The sequence below is a fragment of the Halichoerus grypus genome, chromosome 1 (genome assembly GCF_964656455.1).
Source record: "Halichoerus grypus chromosome 1, mHalGry1.hap1.1, whole genome shotgun sequence".
Taxonomy (NCBI): domain Eukaryota; kingdom Metazoa; phylum Chordata; class Mammalia; order Carnivora; family Phocidae; genus Halichoerus; species Halichoerus grypus.
The window spans coordinates 212,033,051-212,051,467 of NC_135712.1; the positions used below are offsets into that span (position 1 = coordinate 212,033,051).

The 18,417-nt window shown below is 56.0% G+C and overlaps 1 long non-coding RNA gene across 1 annotated transcript; it reads left to right on the plus strand.

Moving 5' to 3' along the window:
• Positions 1–1,628: 1,628 nt before the first annotated feature.
• Positions 1,629–7,337, plus strand: LOC144379264 (uncharacterized). The gene is made up of 2 exons (XR_013441972.1): positions 1,629–4,676; positions 5,813–7,337. It is a non-coding gene; the product is annotated as an uncharacterized LOC144379264 (long non-coding RNA).
• Positions 7,338–18,417: the final 11,080 nt, after the last annotated feature.

Genomic DNA, 18,417 nt, shown 5'->3' on the forward strand with positions numbered 1-18,417 from the left:
GCAGTGGTGGAAAATTTGATCTCGGGCCCTGTTTTTGATGGTGTGTGCTTTCCTTGGAAGCAGGCAGCAAGGTTGGGGTTGAAAAACAAGCCTGACTTCACAAGATAGGAGAATGGGTGGGTAGGAGGGTAGGGGTGTGGGAGGATGGGTTGGTATGGGGGTTTGGAGGATAGAAGGATGAGAGGGTGGGGGGATGGGTTGGGATGGGAGGGTAGGGGGATGGAGGGTTGGGAGAATGGGGGGATGGGTTGGGATGGGAGGGTGGGGGTTAGGGGGTGGAGGGATGGGGCATGGGTTGGAAGGGTGGGGGTATGGGGTAGGGAAGTGGAGGGATGGGAGATGGGAGGATAGAAGGATAGGAGGGTGGAGGGATGGAGGTGGAAGGGTGGGGGGATTGGGGTAGGGGGCTGGAGGGTTGGGAGAATGATGGGTTGGGATGGGAGGGTGGGGTGTGAGGCGGAGGGATGGGTTGGAAGGGTGGGGGGATGGGAGGTAGGGAAGTGGAGGGATGGGAGGATAGAAGGATAGGAGAGTGGGGGATGTGGGTGGGGGGATGAGTTGGGATGGGAGGGGGCTGGGGGGATGGGAGGATGATAGAGGGCAAGGTAGGTAGAGAAAGGGTGGTGAAAGGCTTCCTTTGCTGAGAGCTGGGTGGCCTGCCTGCTGGTTTGTCCGTGGTGGGCTCGGCTCTGGACTCCGGGAGGCAGAGACTGAGTCCTCGCAGGCCCCGTGTAAGCAGCCCTGCCCAGCCTGCGAGGGTTGCATTCCTAAGTGTCCCGCGCCGCAGGCTGGGGCCCGGCCACTCTGCCCACAGCCGCTGCAAGGGAGCCGGCTGGCCACACTCGGGTCCTCGGGAGCCTTTCTTCTCGGCCTGTAGGCAGAATGCCTACTTCCAACATCAAGGCTCCCCTGCCCTGTCTTTCCTCCCAGGGAAAGATTCTGCGAGTCCTCTGGGGCAGTTTGTGATCTGAGCTCCTGGAGGAGGGGCAGGGAGAGAGGGTCCAGAGGGCTTCCCAGGGTTCGCAGAGCCCCACCGCGCAGTGAAGGCTCACTCCCGGGGGCTAAGGATGCAGCAGGGCGAAGAACCGTCCCGCGGCCTCTTCCCAAGCCCTGGACGGCGAGGGTGCTGCCGCCAGAGTCCCCGCCGGGCAGGCGGAGCGGCCCCGGAGAGTCGCCCGCCTGTGGGGTGGCACGTAGGCACATTTCTGAGGCTCAAGCCCGGGCACGTGCGCCCGCAGTTGCTTACGTGTGTTTGCCCCTGGTGGCGCCCTCCTCCTCCCCGCGGTCCACCAGGGATGCCTGGCCCTCAGCCTGAGGAATTCTCATTAGCAGCAGGGAATTCTGTTCCTGCAAAAAAAAAAAGGATGTCTCTGTGTCATCCTTCGGGCGAAAGGGCGTTTCCACTGGGAGCCGAGCCGTGGGTGGGCAGCCGCGTTCCTGCGCGCTCTGCCGGGGCTCCGTGGCCCGCTGCCTCCCGCCGTGTCTGGGGAGAAGTCAGCCCTCCAGTCCCTTGCCCCTTGGAGGCTTTGGTCTCTGGTGCCTTTAAAATTTCCTTTTCGTCTTTTAGCTGAAAACAGTCGCATAACGTTTTGGTGATTTGTTTCTTTCATCAATAGGACGACTCTGTCCCTTTTAAACGCGTTTGCCTTGAATATTTCCAAATCTTACATTTTAAATTTATATTTTCATGATGCAGGCTCAAGACGAGCCTGCAGCTTCCAAGGGCACGTGATCCCCGTTCCTGCTTCTTTTCCGTGTCCACTTTCTTACGCGTCCCTCGGGAGCCATCACCTGCTCACGGCCACGACGAGCTCCCTCACAGACGGTGGCCCCCCGCACACCTTTTCCTCCACGTGTCTGAGAGCTCAGTCCAAGTCCTTACGCCGCGTAAGTGCACCTTAACTCACACCACTAGTCCTGCGGGCGGGCTCGGGACGGTTTTCCCCTGGTCCTCTCCCTGCACGCGTGCAGGGGTGCGACCGGGTCTCCGGGGGCACCAGCGCGGGCCCGCCCGCCCCTGCCTTGGGCTGGGGCTCCTCGGCGTCGGCCTGCTTGTGCGCACGCGCGTGTGTTTCTCGGATCTCCTCGTGGAGCATGAGATGTGGCTCTTGTATGTTCTACACCCCGCTTGCCTTTCCGTCCTGGGCACGGTCGGCGTCCCTCACCACGCCGAAGCCTTATGTCTTCATCCAGCTTCTCCCTCGGTGGCTGCCGGCTGCTTATTCCTGGTCGAGGATGATACAAGGTCTGCAAGTTCTCTCAAGGCTCCTTCCAGCGGTGTAATGCTGTCCCCCCTTTTCTTGCCTCGCTTGCTTGCTTTCTCACCTCTCGGTTTTGCTCCGTCTGGAGTTCATCCTGCCGGGAGCCAGGGCCTCTGTTTCCTCAGTAGCCAACGTCATGGCCATGGACTAACCCGTGATGCCTCCACTTACCTGAAAGGCCCCTCCGATCCTGCATCCTGGTCTGTGTGCCGGGCTCCTCTCCTCTGCACGTCTATTATTTACGCCCCATCACTGAGCTTTTCATTACTGCGGCTTTGTCATTTCTTTATTACTAGTAGGACTAGTCCCCCTTCATTATTATTCCCTTCTTAGAACTTCCCCAGATACGCCTGCATGTTTGCTTTCCGACCTAACCTGGTCAGCCGGAGTTCTAGAACGTTTTCTTTATCTCGTCGTCCTGAAGTTTCCTGTTAACATTTCAGTTTTGGAAATTTTTATTTTCCAAAAAGATGTGTCCTGGCTGGGGCTGGGTGGGTCCCCAGAGAATCCTCGCGGCCGTTCCCTCCGGGTGACTGCGGACAGCCGGGGGCCGTTCCTGCACCGTCTCTCCAGAGGGTGGTGAGCCTGTGCGGCCGCCCCTCACCTTTGTCACGTTAAGAGTGTGTATAGTTTTCAAGGTGAAGAAACCCTATGAGCTTTATCACATCTGGTTTCGACTTTTCCGGAGCCTTCAGTAGGAAACTCCTCCCAAGCTCCCAAGCTGCCCCCCACGCCCACACCGGCCCCCAAGCCCAGCTCCCCAGGCGGGGGGCTCGCCTCCCGACCTCGGCACGACCGACACTCTGTGGCCGGGCACCTCTCCAGGAAGCTCTCCCGCTCCCCGTGGGGCGTCAGGCAGCGTCTCCGGCCTCCACCCACCACGTGCCACTAGCACCCGCCTGCCTAGTGGGGACAACCAAAAAATGTCCCCAGATATCGCCACGTGTGTCCTGGGGGCGCAGGACCACCCTGGGTAAGAACCACTGCTTTAGTGAAACCAATTTTATTATCTTTTACCTTTAAATGTAAAACACCGCCCCAGAGGGGGCATCTTAGTTAAAACCCCGTCCCCGGTCGGTCGGCACTTGGCGACTTGGTGCTCGGAGCAGCTTCCCTCCTGCTAGAAGGCAGCTCCTCGATGATCATTCGATAGGGGGATGGAGGGAGGGGGATGGCCGTCTGGTGATGAAGCAGGAAGCCCCCACCCCCACCCCCCGGGGCCTTTCCTGGCTGCTAGTATTCATCCTCCTCCTGGTAAAGCCTTTCAATTTCAGCTTGGTAGATCCTGGCCACCATGGCCCTCTTCAGTTTGGTGGTTGCCCCTGTGACAGAATCACGTGCAAGGCGGGGCCTCCCCCCCCCCACCAACGGCCCCTGCAGGAGCCCCCCTCACCGCAGGATGAGATGTTAGCGGGCCAGGTCTGTCCTGAGGGTGCAGGGGGGCAGCTGGGGTCGGAAGAGTGGGCGGCTCGGATTGAGGGGCCCAGGGAGGAGAGGTACAATAGGCCCAACCCAAAGTGCCCTGAGAATGGCCATCCTGCACGAGGACCTCCGTGGAGGACCACCCCCTTCACCCCCTGCCAGAGTCCTTGGAGGGGCTGGTGAAAACCGCAGATGCCGCGGGGATCCCGGCCCAGGAAATGGTGGGGCTTTAACGAGCACGCCGGGGGCTGGGGGGTGAGCGCCCGCCTGCTCACCCAGCTCCCCTCCAACCACGGAGAAGTCCGTCCTGAGGATGGTCCACTTGATGATCTTGGCGCTGTCCGAGGGGACCTCAGCGTTGGCGGCATCGATGCCCTGACTGATGAACTCCAAGACCACCGGGTCTCCGTCGTAAATGATGTCTGACAGCCTGGTGGACTGGCTCCGGAGTTGTCTACAGAAAGCAACCGCCTCGCTGGTCAGCGCGTTCCGGGGCTCCCCTGTGTCCGTGTTGACCTGGCACTGTTGTTCGGGGACAGGGGGTCAGGCGGTTCCCAAGCTGCCCCCCACACCCACACCGGCCCCCAAGCCCAGCTCCCCAGGCGGGGGGCTCGCCCTCGTGGGTCACCCGTCACTCTCGGCCCTGGGAAGGCCAGGTCCCCATCCCCGTGGCGCAAATGAGAAAACAGGCTTGACTTGGGGAGACTTGCCCCACACGTCCCTGCTTCCTAGGGGCTGGTGCGGGGGTGGGGGGCCCTGCTCAGGCCCAGCTGCCCTTTCTCTGGAAACGGGCCAGGAGCTTCTCCCCCATGGGGCCTGGCCAGGGTACCCCAGGCTTGGCACCGAGTGACCGACCCATTGCCTCTCCTCTCCCAGCCTCAGTTTCCCCATCTTGAACCCGGGACAGCAGGCTCCGTCCAGCCGACAGCCCGGATTGCCACGAGGCTCAAAAACACAGGCACGAGGTACCTTCAGCGTGAGCAGGGCACACAGGTATGGCGCGTCCTGGCCCACCAGCACGACGTAGCGCACGATGGGGATGTACCTCTTCACCCGCTCCTCGATGGGGTTCGGGTTGATCCTCTCGCCTGAACTGAGGGTGATGATATCTGCATGTGGAGAGGGAGCAGGGCTGTGGTCCTGAAAAACCACATCAAGTCAGCCCTCCTAGAGCCCACGGCCACCCCTTGACGTTCAGAAACGACGGAGATGGAGCCCAGGCGTACAAAGGGCGTCCCTTCCTCCAAGCTGGACTTTAGTCCTCCCCCTCATCGTCGTGCTGTGTGCAACCCGCACCACTGTCCACAGCAGCCCTGTGGGGCCCGGTCAGAGGCAGAGAGCACCTTGCAGCCATGTCTTGCTCACCTCTGGCGTTGCCCACAACATAGAGGAATTCATCCGTGTCCAAAAAGCCCAGGTCCCCCGTGTGCAACCAGCCGTGGGCATCGATCTTCTCCTGGGTATTCTCCTCATCATTGAGATACCCCATGAAGATGTTCCGGCCCCAAATGTAGATGTCCCCAATGCCCTTCTCATCTTCCTTCTGCATCTTGGTGTGGGTGCTGGGGAGGGACTTCCCACAGCTGGGGACCGTGGGCAGGGAAGGGGTATTATAGACACACCAGATAGAGATTCCCACTGGCAGAGGGGCACCCCCTGCTCACTGCTCCTCTTCCCCTGGCACACAGCCACTCAGATCTTAGGCCTTTCCTGCCTGTCTGGCTTCTAGAGTCCTGCAGATCCAAAGCAGGGGGCAGGTGGAGAAGGGGGACAGGGTGTGGTCCCCCAGGGAGTGAAGGCTTGGCCCACCCTGACTTGGAACTGAGCTTGCAGGGCATGTGAATGTACCACACCCAGCCCCTGGCCACCAGGAGCCCACAGATGAGCACAGGGGACAAGGCAAGAGGCACATAAACTCAAGACACCTTTTGGGTGGAACGGGTCGCTGTGGGAGGTATCTGGGCAGGAGAGAAAACGGTACAGTCTGGGCAAGAATGGGGCATCTCACCTTGTCTGCTTGTCTCCTTGGAAATTGGGGGTGGGGGCTGGGGGCTGGCGCTCCACCCCTCAAATTTCGAGGTTCCTATCCAGGCACCTGGACCCCAATCCTTGCCCCGCTTTCTCCCCAGGCTGTCTGGAGACTCAGGGCAAGGCCTCAGAGCTGGCCCAGCCAATGCCCAGGATGCACCTGCCTGGACTGAATTGTGTCACCCCCAAATTCCTAACACCTGATGGGGTGGTATTTGGAGGTGGTTAGGTCTCGATGAGGTCCTGAGATTGGGGACTTCATGATGGGACTGATGTCCTTTAAGGAGAGACACCAGAGTGAGCTTGCTCTCTCTCTCCACCATGCAAAGACACGGAGAGAAGCCGGCCGTCCACACCCACAACCGAATCAGGGACCCCTTGATCTTGCAGCCTCCGGAACTGAGGCTAAATCTGCGTGGTTCTCTAAGCCCCCTGGCCTGTGGTGCTGTCACGGCAGCCCGAGCTGAGACACACTCCGCGAGGGCAGATGCCTGGCCCCCCGTGCAGGGCAAGCTCCCGGAACGAGCAAAGCGCCCAACAAGAGTGGGAAACTGAGAGGTTCCGCTGAGCTCCTCTGCTCTGACCGATTTCACGGCTGCGAACACCGCTTCCCTTGAGCTGCTTATGTCTTGTGTGGAATGATAGACTGCGAGCCCCACCCGCCACGTGGCAGGGATTCTTGACGTCGGGTTCCGCACTGTGACCCTAGTGGTCTGACACCACCTATAGGCAGCGATCACTCCACATGCCAAGGGGCCACCCAGTCGGGCAACAGCCTCGGGCCACGTAACCTGTCCTTCCTTCGGCCTCCGTGCCTGTCCGCCTTTCTGCCCTGCCTCTCTGGGTTTGGGGGTCGAGGAAAGTGCTCTGTGACTGGCTCTTTGTCCTGTCTCTGCTGAAGGTTGCTTCCATCTCTCCAAAGCCAAGGTGCTCAAAAGATGGTGACGCAGACTCTTGCCTTGACCAAACGCCGGTCAGCCTCCTCTGAGCTCTCTTCTCGCTAGCCCTTGGCCTTGGTCTCAAAGCACAAACCATTTCATCCACTCCCGCCCAGAGAGACTTGAGAAAACCTTAGCATTTCCGAACGCCCAAGGCCACATCCCCAGGATGGCTCCATCCCCCTTATATCCCAGCCCAAGAAAGCTCAAAGCTGCCCGGAGAGTTTCCCAGATGGCCCCCCCAAGCTTGCAGATAAGTTCTTCCCCTGCCCTTGGAGATGCAAATCTACCACCCAGAACTTTCTCCTCTCTTTGAAGTACAAACCTTCAGGGAGGTAGGTAACTCTGGCTCTCACCCCCAGCGCCTGTGGGAGGCACAGGACCCCACCCCAGAGGAGCAGCTGGTGCTGATCTATGCCTCCTGCCACAAACACATGAGATTTCTCTCCAGAGAAGCGCCAGTCTTCAGACCCGGATGGGTTCAGTTAGTGACACCCCCACCCCCACCTTTCCTGCTTTTTGTGACGGCCACTTCCCAGACGGCTCAAGCCCCCACCACCTCCCCCGACCCCACAGACCCCTCTGAGACGTCCAGTCCCTCGGCCCAAATTGAAGTGGAGATCAGTTCACACCGGGCCCTTCTGGCTGAATTAGTAGTAGTGAATAAAATCTGTCCCTGTTTCTTTAAGGAGTGTTGGGTTTTACCTTTGAAAACGGTCACCCGTCCAGAGCTGAGCGAGCCCCAGGTTAGGGAGATCGAGGGCAGGGGAGAAAGCCAGCACACCAAAAGGGCCGTGACTCGTCCAAGTTCCCTATGTTGTCCTGATTTTTCAACAAAGGCTGAGTCCTCCATGAAATGTGCAGGGGGCCCCGAACTAAATCAGTGGTGGTAGCAGCCAGCCCCCAGGATGGCTTTGCCCACCCGGAATCCACATCTAGTGTAGCCCCCTCGCACCCTGGAGAAGGCTGGTCTGCCTGACCCTGTCAGACGTGGCAGAAATAACAAAGTGCCACTTCTGAGGTTAGGTCATAATAGGGTTGCCCGATCAAATATAAGATGCCTGGTTATGGGGCACCTGGGTGGCTCAGTTGGTTAAGCGACTGCCTTCGGCTCAGGTCATGATCCTGGAGTCCCTGGATCGAGTCCCGCATCGGGCTCCCTGCTCGGCAGGGAGTCTGCTTCTCCCTCTGACCCTCCCCCCTCTCATGTGCTTGCTCTCTCTCATTCTCTCTCTCTCAAATAAATAAATAAATAATCTTTAAAAAAAAAAAAAAAAGATGCCTGGTTATATTTGAATTACAAATTTTTCTGTAAGTATAAGTATATCCCAGATACTACAGGGGATATACTTATACTTAAAAAAAAAAAAAAGTTGTTTGTCCGAAATTCAAACATCCCTGGGTGTCCTGTATTTTTATTTGCTGAATCTGGCCACCTAAAGGAGAGTGTGGCTTCCACTTTGCCCTCTCTGGGGCCTCTTGTGTGGGGGAAGCCTACTGCCATGGCGGGGGACCCCCCAAGCAGCCCAGTGGAGAGGTCGGCATAGCAAAGAAGCAAAGCCTCCTCCTGCTGAAAGCCAGCAAGAAACTGAGGGCTCCTGCCCACGGCCGTGTGAGGAAGCCAGCCTCCGAGAGGCTTCTCTGGCCCCGGTTGAGCCTTCAGATGAGGCAGCCCCAGCCAGCAGCTTGACTGCGACCCCGTGAGGGACTCGGATCCAGGACCACACAGCTACCAAGCAGCTCCCCGATTCCCAACCCATGTGGTACTAAGCTGCTAAATCTGAGGTTACCTTTACACAGCAATGAATGTGTTCCCTCCCAAGGGGCCAGGGTGTCAAAGATGGTTGGCCATTAGTAAAAACAAATCGGAGGGGCTTCAGGCCATCCCACACAGGGGTTCACTTGCTTTCGCTCATTTGCCCTTGGATCTGCATTCCGCGGTGGAGAAGAACAGAGTAGGGGGACCGCGTGCACCATCCACTCCCCCACCCCCACCCCCAGCCATCTGTCTGTCCCTCCACCGAGACCCACCTCAGCAGCCGGAAGTCTTGCTGTCTGGAGAGCGAGTGGATGCCCGTGCTCTCGGACAAGCCATAGAGCTCAAAGATGGGCATGTTGAGGCTGAGGAAATAATCCAGGGTGGCTCTGGAGAGCCCCAGGCCCAAGTTGAAGTACTGCCGGCAGTGATGGAGGCCCAAGAACCTCCTGGCCTGGTTGAAGGTCAGCCTCTTGGCCAGGCCAAAGCACAGCAGGGAATGGGTCTGCCTTGAGGAGCAGACACAGGGGAGCAGAGTTGGGCCTCAGGACTCCACGCCGGCCCCAGGCGGGTGCCCCCCACCCAGCCCCCTGGGGGCAGCCCTGAGACCCAGCCTCACCTGAGCATCCGCTTTCTGTTTGTCCTGAGTCCCAGCCACATGGCCCACTGGTCCATCCTCCTCCGGAATGGAGTCGACGAGAGCTGGTTGGTCTTCAGGTTGTCCAGCAACCTGTCCCAGACCCACGGGACGCCGTGGAACAGGGTGGGCTTCACCTCCCGCAGTGTGTCTATCAGGGAGCCCTGCACCACACGGCACGATGGGCTCCCGGCCAAACCAGGCCCAGCCCTCCGCCCCCCTGCCCCACTGTAGGGCCTGGTATGTGAAGCCTTTCCCCGCGGCCGTGGCCGGGAGCCAAAGGGGATGGCCAGGACCATCTGCTCCCACCTACCCTGATCAGCAGGACGCACAGGATCCGTTTCCTGGCCCACATGGCTCAATGCATGTGAGATTCAACCACACTGTTGGCTGTTTCTATGGTCCCGGCCACCCTCTCCCAGAACCCTGAGCCGGGGCAAGCGGTGGACGGAGAAGTGAAGGTGCAGAGACAGAGAGAGACAGAGATAGAGACAGAGACACACAGAGAATGACAAACACACATACAGAGATTAAGAGATGGAGGGAGAGAGAGACAAGATGAGACAAAAAGACAGGGAGGGCTGGGAGGGGGGAGAGAACGGGGAAGGGACAAACTGGCTTTGTCACTATTTTCACATCTTTCCGGTTACCAAGAGAGAGTCCCCAGCGACCACAAGCAAAATATTAACAAAGAATGCTGGAGAGTAAAATCGGGACTAAGCCGAGCAAAGCCCACTGGGGCGCACCTAAGCAAATGCCCACCCCAAAGCTGAGCCAGGTTTCACATTATTAAAAGGCCTTTAGAGAGCTCTAAGAAGAATATCTTGTGACACGTGAAAATAGGAAATTGAAGCTTTCGTGTCCATAATGTTTTCCATTTTTTCAACGAGAAATCTGCAGAGATTTGTTCTCTCCCTAAGTACCTATGTGATTCGCCTCATTGTGCCCCTTGGCCCGGGAACCCTAAATCACTCACTGCCTGGCCCTCTGCAGGACAAGTTTGCGGGCCCCTTGGCCGAGGGAGTCGTAAGGATCCAGGCAACGATGTTCGGGTTCTTCGCTTCTCCCTACTTCCTGTCTTGATGGGAAATGTGCGGTTTTCTACACTCAGAGAGTCAACACAACTGTGATTGAGGTCTCATGATGTAGGTCAGTGACCTCAGGTGCTTTTTTTTTATTGCAGTAAAATCCACATAACACCGTCTTAACCATTTTAAGTGCACAGCTCAGCGGCATGAAGCACACTCACCCTGTCCTGCAGCCACCCCCACCCTCCGTCTCCAGAACTTTCCATCTCCCCACACGGAGACTCTGTCCCCGTGAAGCACGGACTCCCCACCCCCTGCCCCAGCCCTGGCTCCCACCATCTCCTCTCTGTCTCTGTGGACGGGACTCCTCTGGGGACCTCCTGGGAGTGGGGTCCTGCGGGATGTGTCCTTCTGGGTCTGGCTCCTCTCGCTGAGCCCAGTGTCCTCGGGGTCCCTCCACATCGTGGCAGGTGTCAGGGTCCCTTCCTTTCTAAGGCTGGATCATATTCTATTGGATGGGTGGAACTCATTTATTTATCCATTTGTTGATGGGCACCTGGATTGTTTCCCCTCACGTGCGTTTTTAATGGCTCGATTAAGCCTCCTGCGCTGGTGATTTTTGCCCTGTGGTAGGAGGTAGATGCAGGCTTCCCATTCCTTAGGACACGAGCTCATGTCTGCCTCAGCCCCTCCACTTCACAGATGGGGAAACTGAGGCCCAGAGGGGAGGAGGAGTAAAGTCGCACAGCCAGCTGGGGGCGGGGGCAGGGCGGGGATTCCAGTGCTGGGCCAGCTGAGCACCCCACGTAGGGTGACCCCAGCCCCTCCAGCCTCCCCAACCTCACCTGCACCCACTGCGGCCGAGGGCCGGGGAGCCCCACTCACCCTCAGAGCGTCCGGCTGGGCGAAGTAGAGGGCTCCGGCGACAGAGATGGAGACCCACATGTCGAAGAGCTGGGCCCCCATGTAGCTGAGAGGGAGGTAGCTCACCAGGATCTCCTGCTCCTCCGGGGGGCACTTGTAAGACAGCCTCTGGGCCGTGGCCACCGTGGTCCAGGTGATCTGCAAGGCACCTTAGCCATCACCTGTAGGCCATTCTGTTCTCAACCCCCAGGAGCTCACCTTTGTCCACACGAGACCCGGAGCCCCAGGCTGCCGTCTCCGGAGGGGACACTCACATTGTCATGGCTGAGCATCATGGCCTTTGGGGGGCCTGTGACCGACAGGCTGTAGACCAGGGCACAGCACTGGTTGGGCTTTTGGGAGTCGATGACCCGGTCCAGCGTGTCTTCCGAGATGCCGTCTGCCAGGTCCAAGAACCCTCTCCACTGCAGAGAGGCGGGGGGATAGAGGGAGGGGCTCATGGTGGTGGTGGGTGGGGAGGGGACCCTTGAGCCTGAGACCTCAACCCCCGGGCTACGGTCCCCGGCCCTGCCCTCCCGGTGAGGACCTACAGAATACAGGTTCTGCAGCCGGGTCCGGATCTCCTCCTTGTACTGGACGATGGCCTTGAGGTGCTTCAAGGAGCCCTGGATCTGCCAGATAGCGTGGGGCTCAGCTCGTGCAGGGCAGGAGTGCAGGTCATAGCTGAGCCCCAAGCCCGTTTCCCCAGCACTTCCCCCACGGATGGCAAGGGCACTCCCCAGTTTTCTCTGTATTGTGGCAAAATACACAGGAATTTACCATTTTAACCATCTCAAAGTGGACAATTGAGCAGTATTTAGTACATTCACGTGATGCGACCGTCACCTCTGTCTAGTTCCAGAACATTCCATCTCCCCAAAAGGAAACCTTCAGTGCCCATTAGCAGTGTGTCCACTCATCAATCCACTCTGTCTCTACAGATCAGTCCATTCCGGATAGTTCGTACAGTGGAATCCTACACGACGTGGCCTTTTGTGTCCGGCTTCTTTCACCGAGCGTCATGTTTTTGAGGTCCATCTACGTTGGGGCGTGTGTCAGAGCTTTCCTCCTTTTAGGGCCTCGGAACAGTCCAGCGTGGGGATGGGCCACAGTTTATCCGTTTGTTGGCTGGTGGACAGCTGGGCTGTCCCCCTGTTTGGGCTGCTGAGAAGGTTGGTGTACGAGTTTTGGTTTGCACACCTGTTTTCCATTCTCTTGAGTAGACACGTAGGTGTGGGATCGCTGGGTCATACGATAAGTCTACAGTTGGCCTTCTTAGGAGCTTTCCAGGGGGCCCGCCCCAATTTCCCTCCCCCCAGCCACACACGAGTGCTCCAGGGGCTCCACATCTTCACCAACACTTGTCACCTGCGTTTCTGATAATAGCTGTCTTCGTGGGTGGGAAGTGGCATCTCATGGAGGCTTCTGTCTGCATTTTCCGGATGACTTCAGACATTGAGCATCTTTTCTCGGGCTTACTGGCCATTCGTGTTTTTCTTCTCTGGAGAAAAGTCTAAGTCCTTCACCCATTTTTGAACTGGGTTTTCATCGGTGGTGTGTTTTGTTTTTGACCTTGAGGGGTCCTGGACACATTTTGAAGGCAGACTGCATTGGTTTCCTATGGCTGCTAGGATACAACAAGGTACTGAGTATTGAGCAGCTTGGTCCGGTCTCTGCTTAGAGTCTCGTAATCCCCAAATCAAGGCTTGGGAAGGCTAGGTCCCTTCTGGAGGCTCCACGGCAGGATTGTTCATTTGGGAACTGGCTCATTCCAGTTGTTGGCAGAATTCTGTTCCCTGCAGTTGTAGGACTGAGGTCTGCCTGTCTCCTTGCTGGCTGTCGGCCGAGGGCCCTTCTCAGCTTCCAGAGGCCACCATGTTCCCTGGCTCATGGTCCCTTCCAAGCCAGAAACAGGGGGATTGAGTTCCTCTCATGCTTTGAATCTCTCTGCTCTCCCTTCTGCCTTATCTTTCCTGTCTCCAGCCAGAGAAAAGTCTGTGCTTTGAAGGGTCCTGTGATTATAGGGGACCCACCCGGATAATCCAGGATCATCTCCCAGATGAAGGGCCTGAATCTTAATCCCATCAGTGAAATCCCTTTTGCCACACGAGGTGCCATGATCGCAGGTCCCAGGGATTAGGGCGTGGACATCTTTGGCATTATCCTGCTGATCACACCGAGCTAACGGCATTTCCTGAGAGAGAGGACTCAGGAATGGGGCCAGACTTTGGGTCTGAGAAGCTGGAAGGAGGAAGTTGCTGTCACCCGAGCTGGGAAACACAGAGGGAAGAGCAGGTTTTGGGGGAAAGATCCGGAGCTTGGGTCTGGACAGGCTGCGTCTTGAGATGCCTCTTCGGCATCCCAGGGTGATTATTGGGAAAGCGGGAGATAAAAACGTGGGAAGTGTCCACACACAGGTATCACCCGGGGAAAAGATACAGAGCACGGAAAGCAAGTGGTCTGCTGTCCCAGGACTGGCTCCGTGATTAAGGTTCAAACAAGTGAAGAGGAATAAGGAGGAGAGCCGGGCAGTGAAAGTTTCACTATTTACATCATCCTCACCCCATCAGGGGCTCACCTCCTGGGGGGAAAATGACCCAGGCCACATACCTGGTCACCTGCACAGACGCTGTCTTGGGTTTATTTACTTATTTATTTATTTAATAAACATTAAAAATTTTAATGGTGGTAAAAAAATACATAACAAAGTTTACTATCTTAACCATTTTTAAGCATACAGTTTGTAGCGTTAAGTGTATGTGCATTACTGGGCAACAGATCTCCAGAACTTTCCATCTCCCCACACGGAGACTCTGTCCCCGTGAAGCATGGACTCCCCACCCCCTGCCCCAGCCCTGGCTCCCACCATCTCCTCTCTTGTCTCTGTGGACAGGACTCCTCTGGGGACCTCCTGGGAGTAGGGTCCTGCGGGATGTGTCCTTCTGTGTCTGGCTCCTCTCACTGAGCAGTGACCCCGGGGGTCCCTCCACGTGTGCAGGTGTCAGGATGTCCTTCCTTTTTAAGGCTGAATAATATTCCCTTGTCTGGATGGAGCATATTTTGTTTATTCATTCATCCATCAACGGACATTTGGGTTATTTCCACATCTTGACTACTGTGGATGCTGCTGCTATGAACTTGAATGCACCAATAAATCTTCAAGGTCTTTCCTTCACTTCTTTCGGATACGTATCTGCAAGTGGGATTGCTGCTACCTCTAAAGTTTTGAGGACTCTCCATGCTGCGTTCTATAGTGGCCACACCAGTTTCCGTTCTTGCCAACAGAGGCCTGGATTGATTGACGAATAATTTACATGCAGTAAAAGTCACCGTTTTAGGTCTACAGTTTCACAAGTCTTTTTTTAAGATTGATTGATTGATTTTTAGAGAAAGAGAGAGAGCGGCGGGGAGGGGCAGAGGGAGAGAGAGAGAGAGAGAATCTCAAGCAGACTCCACGCTGAGCGTGGAGCCTCCCACGGGGCTCGATTTCACGACCCTGAGATCATGACCTGAGCCAAAATCAAGAGTCAGACGCTCAACCAACTGAGCCACCCAGGCGCCCCCAGTTCCATGAGCCTTGACAAACTTAGAGCAGTGTGACCACCACCTTAATCAAGATCTGGAATATTTTCATCGCCCTGTAAAGTTTCCTTGGGCCCTTTTGTGGTCAGGCTGGCAGCCACTGCCCTGGATTTCTGTCCCATAGCTTTGCCTTTGCTGGGGGCTTCACATCTATGAACTCACACCGAAGCGGGTAGCCTACCCTCTGCTGTCCTCCCTTCAGCACATTTCAGACGCAGCCACGTGATTGCACATATCAGGAGTCCAGTCATTGCTATTGTTTGGTTGGTACGGATGGACCACCATTTGTTCATCCAAATGATAGAAAAACAACTGGATCTTGGTTAGTGGATGTTTGGGCAGTTTGGGGCAATCATGCACAGAACGGCCACAGACACTTCCAGGCGGTGTAGACGCTTGTTCTGATTTCTCTTGGGTACAGACTCCGGAGTGGAAGGTCTGGACCATCTCGCAGGTGTTTGTTACCAAACGGTCAAGCCATTTTCCAAGGTGGCTGTACCATCTTGCATTTCTGCCAACAACGAAGGAGTGTTCCACTGCAACCCCATCAACACTTGGTATTGTCCATTTTAGAACTGGAGTCACCCTCGTGGGTGTTTCGTGGTGGCCCTGTCTTTGCGTACGTGCCTCTGTCCACTTGTCATGGGTCCTCTTAGGGTCCCCATTTCCCAGGGTTCAGCTCAGGCTGCAGGACAGGGCAGGGGCTAGTACAGAAGTCTCAGCTGTAGGACCATCACTGGTTCCTTATAGCATAGGGTTACGGGTGCTATATGGGAGGGAGAAGAAGACCCAGAGCCTGGGGTGGCCGACCATGAGTGGGCATTACCCTGATGTCCACCTCCTCTGGGTGTCCCATACGCCCATGGATCTTTCCCCATTCCCTCCCTGGAACAAAGATCGAATAGCAATGACCATCCCATTGATGATCCTATTGACAATAGCGTTAGCATTGAACACTGACCATGCTAAGCTCTGTCCTAGCCCATTACAGGTTTACTTAGTTCATCCTCGGAACCAAACCCATTAGGTAGGTCCTATTACCACTCCCATTTTACAGGTGAGGAACCTGAGGCACCAGGAGGCCAAACACCATGCCCCATGGCCCGGAGTTAGTGAAGGTGGCCTCTGCGCCATGGAGCCCACGCCCAGAACCACCTCATTTGGATCAGCCCCGGACCCAAGGAAATCCAGGGTTCTCCTCTGCAGTTCCATTAAAATGAAACGTCCAGAACAGGCAAATCCACAGAGACAGAAAGTGGGTTGGTGGTTGCCAGGGGCTGGCGCCAGGGGAATGAAGCGTCCCCACTAATGGGCACAGGGTTTGCTTTTCAGGTGATGGAATGTTCTGGAACCAGAGGTCATGGTTGCACAACACTGTGTGTTCACTCAATGCCACCGAACTAAAAAGGGTTACGACAATAAATTGTATATTATGTGCATTTTACCACAATAATTTTTTTTTTAAGTGGGAAGAGAGGATCTGCTTACAGTGGGCACATCTAAGTCCCAGTTTGGGGTGTGTTGGGGGTCAGCCCCTGAGCCATCATTGAGCGGGCTCTGACTTCCTCACGCTTGAGCACCTGCTGCGGTCAGCAATGCAAGGGCCATTTGGCAGGAAGAGCACATGCCTGGCACCTCTTAGAGGCCCTGGACCTGCCCATGCATGGAATCCACAGTTCCCAGCTTGTGAGTAACAATGGGATGGTAGGCGCATCGTTCATTGGATCCCTTTTGTTTCCTAGGCAAAGTCTGTGCCTTTACCTAAGCTGTGCCCTCCACCCGGCATGCCCTCCTGGCTCCCGCAGGTCCCAGAGTCACTGACCTGGATGATTTTCTGCAACTGCCTGTCATTATCCACCACAAATATGTCCATCTCCGAGCTTTCGGCGATGACCTGGCAGGCTTTTGGGGAGTTGGTGGACAAGATGCCAACAGAGAAGCCTCTGGAAGCAGAACCCAAGAGGTGAGGACCCACTGGTGAATTGCAGGGCTCCCAGGAGGTCGGTTTGGCCAAAGCAGAGACGGTCCCTCGGGCAGGGTACAGAGAGTGGCAGACACCCCCAGACACCCACAAAATGCCTTGTTTGAAGGTGGGACTCAGGGACAGCTTGTGCGTGGGTCCTGCCCTCCAGGGGTTCCCCAATGGTCTGGACAAGTAGAGGAGGGCCCAATGCTGGAGAATCCTGGGGAGTGGGGAAGGCTTTTTGGGGGAGGGGTCACGGGAGCTGGGCTTCACAGGATGTGTATGAGTTCGACAGGTGGAGAGTGTCAGGAAGGGTGAGCTGGCTGGTGCCCAGGGCTGAGCCCTTGACAAATCGCACTGAGCACAGACCAAACAGGAGCCTTAGTCTGCTCCCTGAACTGGGGACTCTTCTGTGAGACCCCTACGGATTCAAGAGGAGGGATGAGCCTTTGCTGGGCTGGTGGCTTCCTGACTCCATGTACCCCAGGGAGATACCAGGTACCTCTTACCCAGCCATGATAGCACCAATGCTGGCGATGGCCCACTCCTCCGAGTTTAACCCCATGATCCCCACGCCGTGGAAGCGCTCCAGGCCCAGCTGGGGAAGGAGGCCCTTGTGAGGCACGGGCCGGCTCACCTGCCACTTGACCCCGCCTGCCCGGGAGCCTCAGGCTGAGAGCCCTGGGCTCCCTTTTCTCTGTTGACCATTTGTGCTTCTGTTTGCTGATAAAATAGCCCATCCCCCCATTACAAGCTACCCCATATTCATCTTGAGCGGTGGTTCTCAACAGGGATGATTCTGCCTTCCCAGCTGACATTGGGCAACATCGGGAGACATTTCTGGGGAAGGGAATGGTGCTGACATCGAGTGGGTGGGCACCAGGGAGGCTGAGAAACATCCTCTAATGTACAGGACAGACCCCTCTGCAAAGAATGATCCAGCCCCAAGTGTCGACAGTACTGAGATTAAAAAACCCTGAGATAATACAAACAAAATGCTCTCCCTCCGACATTTTTATGAATAAATATTTGACAAAATCAGGACAGTACTATGCCTATATTATCTTAACGCGCCATTGTTCATAAAACCATACATCCTATTTTCCCAGCCTTTAAATATTTCTCTATGGTATCAAATATAATACTTTTATGATATTGTGTAATATAGAGATGTCATAATTTAGGGGCGCCTGGGTGGCTCAGTCGTTAAGTGTCTGCCTTCGGCTCAAGTCATGATCTTGGGGTCCTGGGATCGAGTCCTGCATCGGGCTCCCTGCTCAGCGGGGAGCCTGTTTCTCCCTCTGCCTCTGCCCTCTCCCCCCACCGCTTGTGCTCTCTCTCTCAAATAAATAAAATCTTTTTAAAAAAATGTCATAATTTAGTGACCCCCCACCCTTTATTGGTTGATACTTAGGTAAGATCCTTTTTCCCCTCCGTTTTTATTAGATGAAATGTTGGGAGAACATCTGCGTAGCTCAAGCTCTGTTTACCCACATGATTATTTGTGCTGACGTCCGGATTGACTTAAAAATTCAAAACGGTGCACCATTCATCCATCCTGGCAGGACCAGGGGATGTCACGACCTGGCCCCCAGGTGGGCCTTTCCCCTCCACTCTAGACTCTCGGGTACAACTGCCCACTCCTGGTGTCCTTGTCTAAACAGGGCATCACAAACTCAACATGGCCCAAACAGAATTGTTGATGTTACCAACTCCGCTCTGCCGACCCTGCCTTCCACAATCTCAGTTAAAAGCAGTTCCTTCAAGTTGCCCAGGCCAGAAATCTTGATCCTCCTCAGCACCTTTCGTTCTTCCGGACACCCAGTTCATCAGGAAATGATGTTGGCTCTGCCTTCAGAATCTGACCACTTCTCATCCCCTCCCCTGCTACCATACAGG